Here is a 19,256-nt window from a genome sequence, read left to right on the forward strand (position 1 = left end):
CTTCATCCTGAGGACTCAACTACCTTTTCAGTCAGTAAGTTCCAGGAAAACCTGATTGAGTTTGGGAACTACACGGAAGAATGTGACTTTTAAAAGAGATGACTGCATTCAGCTTTCTGCTTTTCCATTCTTACCTTATTTTGTTTGTATGTAGCAACACATCCTTACTAACTGCTGGTCTGTTTTGTCTCTGGACACTGCAGTCCCCTGTGGGATAAGCCCCTTAGCTGCCCTTCTAAATTTGCTGGTTGTTAAGGGTCGCTGGTTTATGGTATTTAAGCACCACCACCTCTCTCCAATTTTTGCCCATGAACCCCATTGCTATGAATGAGCCAAACCCTAATCCCGCCTTTCCTACTCTTAGCCCTGACCTGATGAGGTTTTTTTTGTTGTTTGTTTATTTTTGCTGGTAATGCCTGTGAAATATAAAGAGGAAAGTAAGCAGGAAAAGGGAAAGCCTTCTGACTATGATGCAGATCTGACGTTTATGAAATAGGTCAGGGAATGAAGGCTAGATTGGACAGGAAAAGTGTGAAGCTGAGGTGTCTTGAGTTTGACAGAGAGCTCCAGGGCAAAGACAGCATCACAGAATGCTGGCATTGGCCAGAAGCAATCACATTCCAGTACCGCTGTTTTTCTATCATTGGTTGGGAGCTGTCTGGGGAGGATTGTCTTTGGCCCAAACACAGCAGTAGATCCTGAAGATGCTACAGCTAGAGATTGTCAGTGGCTTGTATTCCTTGTTATAGGTTCTCCCTTAAAGGGAGATCTGAGCAATGTGCTTTTGTACCTTTATGCTGCCAAATTAGATGTGGGCTGGAGGCTAGACATTACTTTCTACATTTCAGATCTTTTGTCTGTGATCATTTCCCTTCTTTTCGAATCACATTCATTAGAATTTACTTAGTGAATTTATTCTGGTTGTAAAAAACCAGAATAATTTAATATCTTTTTCTTCAGAATGTCTTTAGGCATGCAATGATGTTATCTTACATATATTATTTCTCCATCTTCTACTTTCCATGATAGTCTTTCAAGAGTGCAACCATTGTTCTGTTGCCTTTATTTTATAGGCTGTTTTTCAACTTCTCTCTGACTAACTTCATAATCTACCTCTCTTTAATATTTATGATGTGTCAGTGTACGGTTTTATTTTTTTTCTGCTTCAGACTTTTAGGAAATCTTGACATTTTAATATTTATAAAAATTATCAGCCATTATCCATCTAAAGCAGAGACATTACTTTGCCGACTAAGGTCCGTCTAGTCAAGGCTATGGTTTTTCCTGTGGTCATGTATGGATGTGAGAGTTGGACTGTGAAGAAGGCTGAGCACCGAAGAATTGATGCTTTTGAACTGTGGTGTTGGGGAAGACTCTTGAGAGTCCCTTGGACTGCAAGGAGATCCAATCAGTCCATTCTGAAGGAGATCAGCCCTGGGATTTCTTTGGAAGGAATGATGCTAAAGCTGAAACTCCAGTCCTTTGGCCACCTCATGCGAAGTTGACTCATTGGAAGAGACTCATGCTGGGAGGGATTGGGGGCAGGAGGAGAAGGGGACGACAGAGGATGAGATGGCTGGATGGCATCACTGACTCAGTGGACGTGAGTCTGAGTGGACTCCTGGAGCCGGTGATGGACAGGGAGGCCTAGCGTGCTGCGATTCTTGGGGTCGCAAAAAGTCGGACACGACTGAGCGGCTGAGCTGAACTGACTGGTCCATCTCTCCCTCAGGCTCTCGTGTCCTTCTGGAACTCCAGTCAGACGTTCTGTTCTGTTCTGTTTGTTCTCTTCTCCGTGTCTCTTGCTGTCTCCCTTATATTTCTGTATCAGTCCTTCTAAGATGCATTTGGGATTTTTTTTTCAAGTTATACTTCCAGTGTAGACAGAGCAAATAAAATTAGCTTTTTAATTCATACTCTGAACTTTATATTTTATGCACTATATTCCTTTGTACATATTCTATTTGATTGTGTTTTAAATCTCTTAGTTCTTGTTCTTTGAAATCTCTTGTTCCTAGCTCATTCTCAAAAGATCTCATTTCTTTAAATATATTTGCTTTTTGTTCTCATTGATAATTCTGATATTTGAACTGTTTATGGGTCTATTTCTGACAGTTCTTACTCATAATACGTTTTCATTATTACTTTGTGATTTGTCTTTTGGTATGTGTAAGGAGGTGCTCAGTTTTCTTGGAGTTTTATCTGTGGGAACTCTTAAGAGTTCTGGGTGATCGTTAAGTTCCTATAGAGGATTGATATTTTCTTATCTTAGTATCCTGGAGGTACGACTAATCTAGTACAACTGCAAATTAGTTCTGTGCTTCGGGTTTCCTTGGACTACACAGGTAGCTTGAGTGTTGACAGTGAACTTGACAACTAGTTGACGTTTATATGTTCTCTGGGAGACATTTGTTTTCTTTTCCCTTCACCTAGCACCATGTTTGAAAGGCATGTTTTCTTGATGTCATCTTTTGGGGCAATGTTCTTTTTTTACCTTATTTTCTGAAGGAGTCAAAATTTTATGCAGGATATTCTGTTAGAGTATTAGGATATTTTGTTAGAATACTAGGGCTTCCCTTGTGGCTCAGAAGGTAAAGAATCTGCCCACAGTGCAGGAGACCCTGGTTTGATCCCTAGATCAGGAAGATCCCCTAGAGAAGGGAATGGCTACCCACTCCAATATTCTTGCCTGGAGAATCCCATGGACAGAGGAGCCTGGTGGACTGCAGTCCATGGGGCCTCAAAGAGTTGGACATGACTGACTGACTAACACTTGTTCTATTAGGTTCCCTAACTAGATGGGACATAGGACTTAGTTATTCCTCATTTTAGCTCACAAAGAATCTCCTTGAGACTCTCTAGGGTTCCTCAGAAACTGACAGGTCAAGAAATGGATTTGGTGCCTATTTATCCAACATTCCTGGTTTTAAGTAATTTGAGGGAATTTTTTTCTTATGTTCCTTACTTTTGTCTATTGACGTTTTATAGAAGATTTTTAAAATATTTACATAAATACTTGGGTTGTGAATGGTTGTTTAGGATATTTAATCTACCGTACTTCTCAAACTGTAAATACTGATAGCTCTTTATTATACACTTTCTTTAATTCCAACTTCCCCCCAAATATTTCTTATTCAAATTGCATATTTTTTTTTGGTAACTAGATCCTTTAAATAAAATCAACATTCAATAAAAATCTAACTTACCCAAAAGTACTCCTGGGAGGAAATCTCCCAGTAGAGGAGAAGGAAAAAAGGTGACTAGTTCAGGGAAAATAACCTGTTTGTCCTCAAATATTTCCTTGATTAAAGCCAACTTGCTGCTTTCCTTTGTTATCTAACACAAACTGCTGTTAACAACACTTACTGCTTTCTGGTTTACTTGTTGTACTTCTAGAACCTTCATGTTTCTATTGATCTTCTGTCATCTTCTCCTTTCTATCCCCACAGGCTATTTTGAATGCTCTTATTGTAAGGCAGCGTTCAATCCATTGAAAAGTAGAAATATGTATTTCTGAGGTACCCAGTTACATTATTTTTCCTGTGTTAAGATTCTGAAAAACTAAAACTTTTTCACTGAACCCTGAAAACCCTTAGCCTCAATTTCCTCTCCAATTCTTACTAAACCAAATCATCCTATCAACGGCTGCTAAACCAATCTTGATGTCCTTGCATTTTCTTCTGTGATTATTAATAACACAACCTCAGTTTTCTCATACCCTTCAAGAACTTTCATAATGAAATTGACCTTCCTTAATATAGCCTATAAAAATCTTTTAAGTGTCTTCTCCCCCTAGAACACTAACTTGAGCACTCATCATAAGTTTTAAAAATAAATGCTTGAGTTAACTCCTTTTGTTTTTCTTCTCCTTTCACACTCCTTTCATTCAATAAGTGCTTATTACTTTCCAGGTAATGAGGACCCTAGTTGCTAGGATGACAGGGTGAAGAAATATGATACTTGTCTTCAAGCCTTTTAAAAAAGTATGTAGGTAAGTAAACAGTTTCCTTGTCATTTGAAACTTCTTCACATCCACTGGTAACTGAAGAAATACAATCCAAGTTTGGGTAAACTTGACATCTACCGATGAATAGGAGAGAAAATATGAGGACATATCTGACTCATATGGAGATGATAAATCTGTGTTTCTGGGGATGGGATTTCCTTGTGTAACATGCAGAGACAAAATCCATTCCACAGAAATATACACACATCTGATCTTCAAATAAAACAGGCTCCTTCTAAGGAATTTTTTTCCTTCAACTCTCCTTCAAAGTAGGTTGGAGATTCTGAATTTACATCTTTCAGAAAAATCTTTTAAAATGAGCATGTAAAAAGTTAGATGGGTTCATTTATTGTTTTTAAGGAAGTGTAAATGTTTTAAACAGACCACTGGAGTGGCAACCAAAATGATGTACCTGAGGTTTCTCAAAACACATTAGATCATCTTCACCTTCAGATGACTTTAACTTGTTAGAACCTGGAAGCTGAACCAATTAACCTCAGGGTTATTGTCTCCAGCTCTAAATAACTATTTAATAACTGAAAGAAACTCTCATTGCATAGCCCATTGTTTTAGAGTTGTAAAATTATTTTAAAAGTGTTCTTCACCCAATAATGTGCTTTTGGAATGTTATAGTTAAATTTGATTATGCATAGCTCTCATCCAAGAATTTAGTTCGGGAGAAATAGTACTCTGTATCTGTACATTACACTATCTATGTCCCTGTATTGCTGTTCTACAGTGAAGGAAGTCCTGGTTTGTGACTGCTGGGAGGGAGGCCTGAATCCTCCCTTGTGGTGTCTGTATGTAACTCCCTTACACAATAGTCTTTGACTCTGCTGGAACTGTCTCCTCTTCCGTTTTGCTGTCTTTACTATAATTTTACTTCCCCGTGTTGTGGAACAGTGGTGGAACTGGGGGGAAAAAAAGTCAGGGAAAGACCAGTGATAATGGGAGGATTTTATTGCATTATTCTGGCAGTGTGCCTTTTTTTTTTTTTTTTTTTTTTTAAGGTGTGGATATCATTCAGACGAGAAGGTTGGCAAGTGGAGCCACTGATCCTATGAGGTAAATATCTGGTGTCATCCCCGTGCTATTACTAGGGAAATGGCCCTGTTGTGAGAGAATTGCCTCCAAGGCACTCCTAAAATTCGCAATGATACAGGAGGGACTTTCATTTGAGTAGATGCTTGAGTGTCTGCTATAGACAAGGGGCTTTGTTAAGGAAATCACATCCCTATATGAAATAGCCAACTCCAAGGGGGAAAGGCAGGAATAGTCTTATTGGTATGGAGTGGATGTAAAGTTCTGGCAGATACTGATCCCTGGAACTAGAAGATTCAGAGGAAGTCTTGTAAAATGCACCGGAAAGATCAGAAGGCTGGTGGCATAGTTTCATTTCAAAGAGAAACGATTCAGTAGTGCACTGCCTACAGTGAGTCAAGCACCTTATATATTGTCTTGTTTCGTCTTCTGCACCACTCTATGAGGTGGATGTTTCCCAGATCTCACAGAAGCTAAAGTGACAGGGAAGGGCTTCCCTATCACTGCTTCCAGGCCAACTAAGTGGAAGCACCTGTCTCTTTTTATTCCACTAAATACAGTAAAAACTCTGAACACTGTGTGTAGAAGAATATAAGGCTCTTAAAGGTAGAAAGAGAAAGGACAACAGACTAGGACATCCAGGACCCAAGGAGATACAGTGTAGAGAATTCCTTGGGTTTTCTCTTAGCCTTCCTCCTGACCCAGGGATCAAACCCAGGTCTCCCACGTGACAGGGAGATTCTTCGCTGTCTGAGCCACCAGGGAAGCCCTTGAATCCTAGACTTTGGCAACTGGAATCGCCAACAGGCATAGATGAAAGGGCCGAAACAAAAGTCTGTTCTCTCTACTAAACAAACCAGAAAGGGAAATCCTAGCAAGACAGAAAACTTAAGACAATAGCCTCTCAATTTATACCAAACATCACAGAAAAATGGTGGTGGGAGAACTGAGGCTTGTATTTTCTAGAGGCTGTAAGAAAGTGCTACGCCCCCCTACAGGGGTGGTGGGAGAGAAGGCTGAATAGGAAACTGGGACTTTTGTCCCTCCTAGGCAGTAAGGAGAACTTTGCCTGCTCCCAAGTGCCAGCAGAGACTGTGTGGGACCCTGGAGTTCCACCCCACTCTGTAGTAGGGTTAGGTAGTTAGAATAGGAAAAAGGAATCCAAAATAGTGTTGGCTAAAAGACAAAGGAAAAAGCCCTCCAAAATGAACAAAGGGAGGTCTGAGGACTGGAGTGAGAACCTCAGGTGAAACAAACAGTCCTCCTGGCTAGCCCAGTTTACATAGGGCAGGCTCACGGGGAAGAGAAAAAAATATATATAAAAAGAGGAGCCAAAATTAAGTCCCTCTCTTTTTTTGGATCAACCTGCCCTCACGCCTTGAGGATATATTTTCCTTTGCTTGTCAAATAAAACTGAGCTGTAAACAAGCTGCAACACTGGTCCACCACTTCAAATTTTTCCACGGTGAGACAGAACCGAGGAAATTACACACTCCCTGAAATGACATCCCTATCTTTCCCCACTGAATCTGTATCAGAAAAAATCAATTAAAATACAATGTAAGAGTACGATCTAAAGTCTCAAACTAAAAACTGTTGCTCTGCAAAAGTCTCTGTTAGAAGGATGAAAAGACAACCTACAGACAGAAAATATTTGTAAACCATGTGTCTGACAAAGGACTAGTATTTAGAATATATAAAATGTGCTTAAAACTCAACAATAAGTAGGCAAATCATTAGAAAATGAGGAAAAACATAAACAGACATTTCAATGGAGTATATAAGTTAGCATGTGAAAAGATATTAACATTGTTAGGTATCAGGGAAATGCAAAATAAACTCACAATGCAGTACTGCCTACCTATCAGAATAGCTAAATGGTGACAGCACCACATGCTGATTAAAAAATAGTGACACCAAATGCTGGTGAAGATTTAGAGAAATTGGATCACTCATATTGCTAGTGAATTACTCATACTGCTGGAGGGAATATAAATGGTACAGCTATTCTGGGAAATAAGCAGTTTCTTAAAAAAAATATAGATACTTATGTTCATAGATACTTATGGCAGATTTACTGATAACAGCCAAATACTGAAGTCAGCCCTCATGTCCTTCAACTAGTGAGTGGTTAAACGGTAGTACCCACACTATAGAATACTACTCAGTCTTAAAAAAGGAATGCATTCGTGACACATGCAACATTAATCACCAGAAAATTCTGCTGAGTTTAAAAAGACAGTCCCTAAAAGTAATATACCATCTGTACCATTTATAAGACATCCTCAAAATGACACAATTATAGAGATGGAGAAAAGATGAATAAATTCCAGGTGTTAAGGGGTTAAGTAGGGTGAGAGGAGGGAGGTAAATGTGCCTAAAAAGGTCAATATGAGCTAATCTTGTGGTGATGGACATGTTCTGTATCTTCACTGTATGAATATCAATGCCCTGATTGTTACAGACTGAATTTTACACCTCCCCCACCAGAATTCATAATTGAAATCCTAACTACCAGGATCTCAGAAGGTAATCATATTTGGAGATTCAGTCTTTAAAGAGGTTCCTACACTGAAATAAGGTCATTAGGAAGGGTCCTAATCCAATATGAGTCATTTGCTTTTAAGAAGAAATCCAGACAAAGACACATACAGAGGGGAGACATAAAGACCCAGGGGGGAGGCAGCCATGGACACGCCAAGAGAAACCAACAACCTCGACAACAAACACCTTGAGGTGTTCAGCGCACCTGAACTTTAGCTTCTGAGGTCAAGGGACCTCAGAAGGAACCAGCCTTGCTGACAACTTGTTCTCAGACTTCAAGCCTTCAGAACAGTGACAAAAGAGCTTTCAGTTGTTTAAACCACCTAAACTGTGGTACTTTGTTATGGCAGTCCAAGGAAGCTAACACATTCATTCTAATATTATACTAGTTTTGCAGGGAAACTGGGTAAAGGGTACCTAGGATCTCTTTGTATTATTTCTTAACAACTGTACATTAATCTATAATTATCTCAAAAAGTGAAAAAAAAAAAAACAAAAGTGGTTCTGTAGTTCAAACATAGGTCTGTTGCTAAAGCTTAGACTAAAAATCTGACCCAACCTTTGGACACAGTCCTGTGTCAGAGGGCCATCAATTCTGACAATGAGTCAAAAATCTAAACTGTGAATTCAGACTTAGGTGATTGACATGGGTGCTGACCTAGAGGTTTAGTGGTGACAGGTCAGAGGTAGCATTTTGCACTGGGGTTTTCTGATTTTCTTAATTGTGGATCAGTACTTACTGACTGCTTTCTTATAGAAAAGACTTATTTCATAGACCCATACCTTAGAGTTGGGAGTGACTTCAAGTTCTGTTGCTTTCATATGGAAGTGAAACTACCTCACCATGTCTTAAAGGTAATTGATACCACATAGTGTTCTGTGACTTTCTGTAAGTCATATTGTGTAGTTTTGAGTGCAGCTATTTCATAGTGATTAAGAATATCTCTGGTGGCTCAGTTAATAAAGAGTCCACCTGCAATGCGGGAGACCTGGGTTCAATCCCCGTGTTGGGAATACCCCCTGGAAAAGGGCCAGGCTGCCCACTCCACTATACTTGCTTGGATAATCCCATGGACAAAGGAGCCTGGCAGGCTACATTCCATAAAGTTGCAAAGAGTCGGACATGACTGAGCGACCTTCACTGCACTTCACTTCAGGAATATATTGCTTTTATAGGTATTTTTAGTACCACATAGACCTGAAATGCATGTCAATTACATTGGGTCCTCAAATGAAAAATAGTATTTTGAACTAAAGAAATAGTAGTCTGTTGCCATGCTTAAATAATAAAACTCCAAAAGACAAACTCTTCTGTTAAACTTGAGATACTTCTGTCTGTTTCTTATGTGGTGAGGGATTTTTGTAAGGACTTTCAGAGATAATTTTGACTTTGCAAGTGTTTTGCTTTATATGCTGACTTTGGAAATTAACCTCCTCATAAAATCCAATCCCACTTTGCTATTTTGACACTTCTTTTGTCTGAAAGTATTCATTAACATTTCACGTAATTGCCCCGTTTCCAGAGCAAGTATATAATTTCCTACAGAGTGACGACTTTATAATGCATATCCAATAAAGTCCGTCCTGTCTCCCAGTATTTGATGCCTTAGTCTTACCATGAGCTCCAGAGAGATTTTTCTGCTGTGGAACCTGTTGAAACTTGTTGACCATTTGCACCATTACAAGGTGACCACTGGTAGTGGCTGTTTGTGATGTCTACTATCCTCAGTCATTGTTGTTCTATGAACATCTGGCTCTTTTCTGTGCACTCCAACTGATGGTGGCCAAGTCAACATAGTATAAGATTTTAAGCAAAATTGATCAGAGCACTTTCATAATTTTGTTTTTACCAAGACAGTCATGTAAATATGAATCTAATTTTGATTATAATATTGGAGAATAGGGAAAGCCATGACAGTGTACCTATGGAAAGCTATGTTCTAGTGGAATACAAAGTGAAAAGATGGGCTTATTGGAACAAAGATATTCTATTTTCTTACTAAGGAGTGAATTACTTAGAGCTTCAATAATTTTTTTTAAATTGTGCATCACCAATGCAATGGACATGAACTTGGGCAAACTTCCGGAGGTAGTGAGGGTCAGGAAGGCCCGGCGTGCTTCTATCCATGGGGTTTCAAAGAGTCAGACATGACTGGGCAACTGAACAACAAAAACAATACATGTTTTTTCCTCAGGAATTAAAAGCAGTCATGGAAACAGATTTCACTTTATTATTTTTTCCACTGACATGACCTGTTATTATTTTTATGTTCAAGCAAACTACACTTTTAAATGTTCTTTAAAAATTGTATTATTATTAATTATGTGGATAATTCTGGTGTTCATGGAAGTAACTGATACCTATTTATAGGTATATCTGTTTTAGACTTTGAGAGAAATAGATTCCTCGGCCACTCTATATTGACTCTGTGTGTTCTTTTGGAAAACCCTGGAAAAAATTCAGTTTTTCCACATTGATGAATGTTTCAGCCAGTGTATCTAAGATTCATAAGCTGGGTCTTGATTCCTTTGCTTCGTATTTATAACATAATACATAGCATCTCAATCTTTAGTGACAAGCAATCACAGTAATGTTTACATTCAGGTTGCTTGATTTCTGGTATCTGTCAGATATTATAAAATGATCCTTGTTGGCTTTTAAATCAGAAGCATTATGGCTAACTGATCTGATAGTCTGCATAAGCTGCATAGAACTGTTCCTTTTGGTACTACTACTTATACTTAGATTTTTCCTTTCCAAATCAAACATTGTTTCACATTCAGCAATTGGTTTTCTTAATACTGTGCTGATATGTGAAGCTGATAGCAATATGGTACTTTGTCCAAGGGATTTTGTTAATTTTTTAACCAGAAACAGACAAGATGATCATGTTCCATCTTTATGAAATTAATGAAAGCAACCCCCATTAATACATATATGTATAGATAATTACAGTGGATAAGCATTGGTATTATTGCTATTATAAACCTCAAAGCTATAAGGACATCATTGTGTTTTCTCCATTCTGTAAGACTGTAAACCATCAATATATATATAAAATAAGAAGCCATGAGAATTAAGTTTTTACTTTTTTTAGAAAACATAGGATGAAAAGAAAAAAGCTAGGCAGGTTTATAGATGTAGAACTCTCTAAACTGATCCTAGAAATGTCACTGGGAAGTTATAGCTACTTGTAGCTATTTTAAGTCATCTGCAAAAGGGCAATTTATGTATTTCTTTTCATATTTACATATACATCATTTTTAAGTAATCACTACCTTAAAAGTAGCCACAATTTTCCCTTATTAACCACCTAATGTGTGCAAGGCTGAATAGAACTTATGGAAGTTATACTTGATATTCAAATATTAAGTCTTGAGGCTGTTCTTTGTGATTGTAAGTGGAAAAGAGTATTGAGTTTTAGCTTTGGTGATTGATAGGGTAATAAGAATGAACCAGAAAATCAAAAGAATGTTTTCCTGGCCTTAAGTAATTGGGTTTCTCCAAGAAGCAGAGCCTGAGCTGAGTCTTTCATGCAAGTAGTTGAATTGAGGAAGGGAACCCAAATAGTGGAGGGTCCTGAGAAGACTGAAGGAAGGAAGGAGGGAGGGAGGGAGGGAGGGCGAACCCAAGGGCGTTCTTGAGTTAACAATTCCCGTGGATAGCTGGGGCTTTGTCCTGGTGGGGGCAGGATGTTTTAAGGAACCGTGTAGAAAACTTTCAAAATTGTCAACAAGAGACCCTGAAGAAAGGAAAACCTTGACCCCTCCAGGCTGCAAATGAACACTGAAGGGTGTTAATTTTCTCTCCTTTATGATTCTCTCTAGGAAACAGAGAATCCCTGGGATGAACAAGATAGACACACAGAATGGAAGAATAGACACACAGAATTGCACATGGAAGCAATTTAAATGATAACACACTATAAAACTGAAAATTGTTGAGGCTGTTCTGTACATGAGATGTGTGAGAATACAAGGAAAACAGAGAACAAAGAGGAGGTCACAGATAGAATCTTGAAGAATGAGAAGCCCCAGCATACGATGTGACAATTCGGTAGCAGCCATGGACCAGGACAGGAGGAAACGCACAAACGAGGACAGACATCGAAAACAAGTGTGTGAATTTAACAGATCAAATTTTCTACTAGCTAGTACTAGGAGATTGTTTCTTGTTAGAAATAAATATTGATAGAACTGATTTAGCAAATGCCTAATATATAATGCCTAGTCTGCCTTTCAGACCAATTGAAGATTGTCTAAATTTTAGTCATGTCTGTCTACCCCTCCACTTTAGAGCTCAAATTCACTTCTGCAATGTTTTGACAGTTGAAAGACTCTGGTTGCATTATTAATTTCAGCCGTATTTGATCTCTGAGGATTCAGCAGTAACTACTCTCCCATCCTCAAGTTACATGACAGTTATACTTCTATTTCTTCAGAACTTTTGCAAATTTAATAAATGTTAAATGCCAGTGTTACTTTAAATTCTCTTCTGAGCCTTAGAGTAGGTGCATATGCATGATAGATACGATCAATGTTAACAATATTCCATATGCCATTTCTCCTCCCAGCAACTTGAAGACATTATGGAGGAACTTGGCAGAGGAGAATCCAAACTGATACGTACTTGGATTGGTAACAGAGTTTAATAATAGAACCTCTGCAAGCAGTGACCCTGTGGGCTTCCCTAATCTAGTTCCTAATGGCTCATCCTGCTTCCTTTCATGTTCCCCTTCCTGGAGAGGTAGTGACAAATCCATCTCAAGGGAAAGGTGCATAACCTACAGCTGTTGATCTGGTCTTTAGTTGTAGTATAAATGTTGAGGTAACTTTCTCTGTGACATTAACCTCAGAGCAACCCTCATCTCTCATCTATTGATATTCTTAAAAACCTTAATTCTATTTTTACTTCAGCTTTAACAGTCTCTGCATAATAAATACCTATATGATATTTCATCTTAAGACTTCAAAAACTGTTCAAAGACTATCTGGTTCTTCTATTTTGAGATTCCGTGAAAGTCTGTTCTCCCCATGTGTGGGCTTTAGGATCTTAGCTATTTCCTTAAACTAATATTAGAGTGGCTGTGATGTATGAGGAACTGTGTGGCCCTGGGGACTCAGAGGTGAAAGTTGGGATTGCCTGCGTCTTTAAAGGAAGCCCTTGTTTGATCTTATTTCATAATGAATCTTATTAAATAGTGATTAAAGTTGGCATGGGTGACTTTGAGGATGCTGGGAGGGGAACAGCAACCTCCAGTTCGGCTTTCAGGGAGTAGTAAAAGACTCACCACTGGTGAGTGCTGAGTAGAAGAAGGAGGGAGAGAAAGAGGGAAGAGTTCCCCCTCCCCCCAATATACCCTGCCTTCTCCTCCAAGTGTCTCCATTGGCAGGAGGCTAAGTGGATGCAGGCAGTAATGCACGGAGGCTAGATAGTCAGCCCGGGCCACAGGATCAAGGAGTTTGTGTGCCGTTTGATCCAGACAAGAGAGTCCTGCTGAAGTCCTTTGAAAGAGTCTAATGTCCTTGTGCAGTAACAAGCAAATACTGACCACCTACTACATGCTAGTGTGTAGTAGGCACATTGCTAGTTGTGCACATTGCTAGGAGTGAGTAAAGCATGATGCCTAGTGTCTTCCACATGCGTGAGTGTGTGTGTGAGAGAGAAAAGTGAACACCCAGTAATTATAATAGCAATAGCATAAATCAGAGGCATGCACTGCTAAGGTCTCCCCACGGAGTTCAGAGAAGTCTTTACAAAGAAAGCTATTCTCTGAAGCTGAGTTTGTTCATCTCGAGTATGCTCCCAATGAGAACTGCAGTGAGAATTATAGGTGCAGATGCGCTGACTCTGTGCAAGGCTATGGCTCTTGCATGGCACCATCAACACTCGCTGCAATCAGCAGCAGGTGATTGTAGTAATCTGGCAAACTAGACAGGCTTGCTCTGCACCTGGAGACCAGAGAGCAGTCCCACCCCAGGGAGGCTGCCTGGGTCTTGCTGATGGTGAAGGATGGCATGCAAAGCATGAAACCAAAGAGGCCAGCTGCTCCATTATACTATCTGTAACTGGGCGTCCTGATTTCTGGACTTTAAACGTCTGTATTGACCCTGATCTGCATAGGGTCAGGAGTCTTGCATTACGTTATTGGTTTCCTTGATCTATCATAGGCAAGTAATCAAATACACCTTAGACTTTGCTTTCTGACTCAGACTGCATTCAATCTGTATTCTTATGGACTGCTTAGTGATCACCTGGAAGGCCTACACTTCTAAGTAAGGTAAGATTTTTTTTCCTGAGTTGTATGTACCTAAAACTTAAAATAGGGCATGAGTGACACAAAAATTATTTTTCTGTTAATAAAAAATTGTGACTGGTTTTTGTGACTGTGAGTTGTAGATTGATTTAAGGCAGATATCTACAGTTGTAAAAAATGTGCTTACTAAAAGGTTTTCTTGGAGGATCGTGCTGAAATATTTCAAATAATTTAGCAAAAATGATAAAACACAAAGGACAGACATCATAATCTTCTGATAAAGTCGTGAAGGGGGGATGAGAAATGTTTGCTCTGAAAAGTATTTAGGGAAATTGAGGGTGTATTCTCACCTCTGATTATTCCTCTAGTTACACTACAGAGGCTTGTTAGCTGACCCAAGGATACATCTCTTCTCCCTGTGAGGGGGAAGAAAAGAAATATGGTTTTCTAGCAGAATCAAGTGACTTTTGAATTCTAAAATAAGAAGCTGAAGTTGGCTACTTATTTACACTGTCTCAAGGGAATCATTAAGTAAAGCCTTTTTAATACCTAAGAAAGGATTCAACAAATTAAGATTTAATTCTCATTAGATTTATGTTGTTTGGGACTTGAGACATTAGGAAAAAAATACTAAAAGATAATTTATGTTTTTGTGTTGCTGCTACCTGAGAAAGAAAACTAGATTTTCCACATTTCCCCAAAATGTGGAGGAAATCCTTCTGTCTAAACAGTAAACTGGTGTCATCTCCTACATTTATAAGCAAATTTTCATGAAAAGTTATAATAACTTGTGGTGGTTAGGATCATAATCTCTAGAGGCAAATAATCCTTGACATGAATACCAGTTCCACATTAAGCAATTGTATATTTTTCGCTGAGCCTCAGTTTCTTAATTTTTAAAGTGAGGTAGACAGGACCTCTGAGGTTTGCTGTGAAGAAACAAACTGTATTTAAAGTGCTTAGCAACATGCCTGGTGTGTAGAACGTGTTCCATAAATATTGATCATTATTATTTCAGAATAGAGATAAGACAAATGATTTCCTAATCACATTGTAACATGGTATTTTAATATACTCTCATAAAACTGAGAATCCTGAACTTAAAGTAAATTAGGCTCCTTGGAGGAAAGTTCTGCCCAGTTTCAGTCTGCCCCCCGCCCCCAACACCCCTTTCCCACCTCAGCATGCTCTATCAGCTGGTCTGTGCTGGAGAAGGCACCAATTCCTGGATTTAGTTTTCTTCCAGACACTTAGACAAGACCAACCTTGTATGAATGTTTTGATCAGTAACTGGGGATCCTGGGCAGCCCCTCCCTGCTGTGGTCAGTAACTAAGTATACATTGTATAGTAAGGAAATCATAGGTGTCTGGGTCAATGAGAAATTCCCAGACACTTGGAGGAGTGGAAACTGTTCTAAACTATTACATTACAGCATCCTCTTGGACTCTTTAAATGAATATCTGTAACTGACTTCCAACTCTAGACATGTAGAGATTTCCCCAACAGCAGTTCGGGGGCTACCAAACTGCCCAGTCACTCCTTGATTTGGTTTAAGCCCTAGGAAGACCAAATTGCCTACTCAGGAAAATTCCAGTCTTTCTCAGACTGCTCCCAGGTGAGACTGGCCCTTGGGTGTACGCTCCCTAGGACTATGACCTGACTTTCCTAGGAAAGAAAACTAGGGTCCAAGTTCATTCCACTTAACTGGAGCTATAAACATACGTCATCCTAAAACTCCTGCTATTCTTGCTTTGTTTAACTTTAGGTTCTCCTAACAACACACTCTCTTTCTCACGTATGTACACCTTTCATTTGTATTCAGTTGTGTTAATGCATTCAAAATACCTCAAATTTGGCCCAAAGCAAAGTTTCCAGTAAATATTTTAGGGTCTCTTTTACTCCATGATTTTTTAAAATGTATGTGTTTGTTTCTTTTGCGGTAGAGTTTACCCTTGGAGGCTTGCTTTTCTCTGAAGTCCTTTCCATCAGGCCTCTGTGATAATGCCCTCTATTGCATTCCTCTCTGTTGAAGAATCAGATGTAGCTAAAAGGGGCAGCTGTTTATCATCTCTTCAGAGTTTTTCTCTGTAAAGCCTGCTAAATGTCCCTTCAGAGGGTTACTTTTAAATTTTGAGTAGTAGAGGCTTGCTCTTCCTTTGCTTTTGATCTTGGAACCTTGTATTTTATAAATTGTACATCACTTCTTATCAGCTGTTTTTAAGAGTTCAGGCTAAGAATTCCCAATCAACCAGATATTAAGATAACAACCAGAGATATGTAAAAGTACGTTTACAGCTTTATTACTTTAATGCTTTCCGTTTCATATGTGTCTTTGCTGTGGCCACCCAAATTCTGTCCTACATACCATCTTTGGCTAATGGGGTTCTTTTTATCTAATATAGATTAGAGGCAGTGTGGAGGTCACTTTCTAAAGAAAAAAGCTTTCTCTTGCTGCCTCATCTTCTATCTGCCTTAGCTGAAATCACTAGAATGTCCTGTCAGTTCATTGATTTGTACAAGATCAATGTTACTGACTTCAGTAATATTTCTATCTGTTGGATAATAAAGTTCAATATCATTTCACATTAAGGAAGTAAGTATTCTCTTGAAAAACACCACTGTCTTATACAAAGTTGAGTACTTCACTAAATGTTCTTTCCCAGTAATATGTTTAAAAGTTTACTCATTGTTTTGGCACTACCTTAGCCATATTTTTCCTTTTAAACCCAGTCTGGTTAAACTGGGCCTTCCTTCTCATGCTGTCCCATATCACCCAAGCTCTACCTCAGTCTACATTAAGTATTTTTAAGAAGCACATAAAATAGACTTTTTAAATTTATACATTCTTTGAATCATTTCATCTAATCATTTGATCTCTATAAAGAATTTACTATACCCCTTTTTAAAGCTGTGCTATATTTTTAAAAACCCTAAACATTTAATGATCTTTTACCTATAATTATGTAAGCAATTTTTACTGTAATTTTTGATATAATTGCACAAATCCTTTCAAGCTGTTTCTAAGAAACATAGGCATCAAGCTAAAATATTTAGCAAAGATGTCTCATTTGTTTAAAGCATTATAAATGTAAATTAATGCAAAACCAGGATGCCCCTTTTTATTAGCAAAATATTGAAAATATCTAGTGCTGGTGGGTCTTGGAGTATGACAAGCACTTCCAAACCCGGCTAAGGTATATTGCAAAAACCTGTTTGAAAGCAATGACTTAATAAATATAGAGCATATATAACCCTGGGCTTCCCAGGTGGCACAAGTGGTAAAGAATCCGCCTGCCAATGCAGGAGATGCAGGAGACTCAGGTTTGATCCCTGGATCAAGAAGAGCCCCTGGAGAAGGAAATGGCAACCCACTCCAGTGTTCTTACCTGGAAAATCCCACTGAAAGAAGAGCCTGGTGGACTACAGTCATGGGGTTGCAAAGAGTTGGAGACAATTGAGCACACACGTGTTGATAAATAATCCTAGAGTCAATTTCAAATTCATAAAATGCTAACACATTGTAAAAAGCATCCTATATCTAGTCAGTTATAGGAAAGATCATCTCCTTGGGGGTAGATTGAAATAGTCCTAAGAGCTAAGATGCTTTTTATTTATTTTATTTATTTATATTATTATTATTTATTAACTTTTCCCTCTAAAATACTTTTTTTGCCTGTGGAAACTTTAGACAATAAAAATATGAGTATTTTTTTATTCCCAGTACTCTTATCCTTCATGATTATCAGGCAAAAAAGCCTTTGGCAACTTATGAAACTCTATTTGGTAATTGTCGGTAAGGCAGGGTTGGGGCTCATTTCTGAATTCTAAGGCTTTAATAACAGTTAAAACTTATTTGTGTACTATATGTAAGACATTGTTCTGAATACTTTTATACACATTGATTTGCTTAATCCTCCAAACCATCTAAGAGATTTTCTCCATTTTTGTCCAATGCCACAGAGTCAAGTGTAAGAGCCAGGATTTGTGTCCCAACAATCTTATTCCTTATTTAAAGGGTGTTAGTAGCTCAGGCGGAGAAGGCGATGACACCCCACTCCAGTACTCTTGCCTGGAAACTCCCATGGATGGAAGAGCCTAGTGGGCTTCCGTCTATGGGGTCGCACAAAGTCGGACACGACTGAGCGACTTCCCTTTCACTTTTCACTTTCACGCACTAGAGAAGGAAATGGCAAAATGGCAACCCACTCCAGTGTTCTTGCCTGGAGAATCCCAGGGACGGGGGAGCCTGGTGGGCTGCCGTCTATGGGGTCGCACAGAGTCGGACACGACCGAAGCGACTTAGCAGCAGCAGCAGCAGCAGTTGCTCAGGTGTGCTCAACTCTGCAACCCCATGGCCTGTGCCCTGCCAGGCTCCTCTGTCCATGGAATTTTCCAGGCAAGAATGCTGGAGTGGGTTGCCATGCCCTTCTCCAGGGGATCTTCCCAACCCAGGTATTGAACCCTGGTCTCCTGCATTGCAGGAGGATTCTTTACCATCTGAGCCACCAGGGAAGCCCAGAATGAAAATGCTAGTTGCTCAGTCATGTCCAACTCTTTGTGACCCCATGGATGGAAACCTTCTAGGCTCTACTGTCCATGAAATTCTCCATTCCCTTCTCCAGGAGATCTTTCTGACCCAGGGATCAAACCCAGGTCTCCTGCATTGCAGGCAGATTCTTTACCATCTGAGCCATCAGAGACCTTCTCAAACTAAGCCATCTTTTTTGGTCTTTCCCAATAAGATAAATTATGTTGTGCTTATATCCCTTCTGCTCAGGTATTATCAGATATAGATGACTGGTCATATTGTGACAAACTGGTCTATCCTATAATCAGTTGCCATAATTGTTTCTAGTTTTCACCTGTACAGTATGTATTTAATATTTATTCACAAGCAAGGGTATATTCAAAATATTTATAAACCCTTGAGGCAGGGACACTAGCCAGTTAGTGGGGACACCATCCAGTCAGAATGCAACATTAAATAGGCAGTAGGGTAGGATGGATATAAAAAGGATGGGTGTCAATCTGCTCCATAACCAACTCACCATCCAGGCGTGTCTAGGTACCTCAGGAAAACAAGCAGCTAAGTTTATCACTGACAGTGTACATTATGTTTAAAGATTGCATGTGAGATTAACCTTTGGAATTTGATAAAGACTCCATGATTATAACTGCAAAGCAAATCTTTCTGTATCTTGTGTTGTTTCACCCAGGAATTGAAGACTCTAGTTCTCTTTGGGCCCTCAGTTCACTTTCAGATATTCTTTGTTTTATTACTTTTAAAGAACCATCTTTAATAGGAGTATATTGGCAAAACTGTCTCAATTGTTAAATACATGCTCATCAGTAGAGCCTGTCCTCCCTCCAGTACAAACTCCATATGTGGGTGTACACTTTGTGCTTC

The 19,256-nt window shown here is 39.0% G+C and overlaps 1 protein-coding gene across 1 annotated transcript in view; it reads left to right on the plus strand.

The window, feature by feature from the left end:
• The window catches only part of HHLA2 (HERV-H LTR-associating 2), a 147,152-nt gene that overhangs the window by 32,766 nt on the left and 95,130 nt on the right, over positions 1-19,256 (plus strand). The window contains exons 2-5 of the mRNA XM_013962458.2: positions 3,912-3,991; positions 5,017-5,071; positions 11,420-11,708; positions 12,166-12,229. The gene's annotated coding sequence lies outside the window, so the exon portion shown is untranslated. The remainder of the gene's footprint in view (positions 1-3,911; positions 3,992-5,016; positions 5,072-11,419; positions 11,709-12,165; positions 12,230-19,256) is intronic.

This window comes from Capra hircus, chromosome 1 (assembly GCF_001704415.2).
Source record: "Capra hircus breed San Clemente chromosome 1, ASM170441v1, whole genome shotgun sequence".
NCBI lineage: Eukaryota > Metazoa > Chordata > Mammalia > Artiodactyla > Bovidae > Capra > Capra hircus.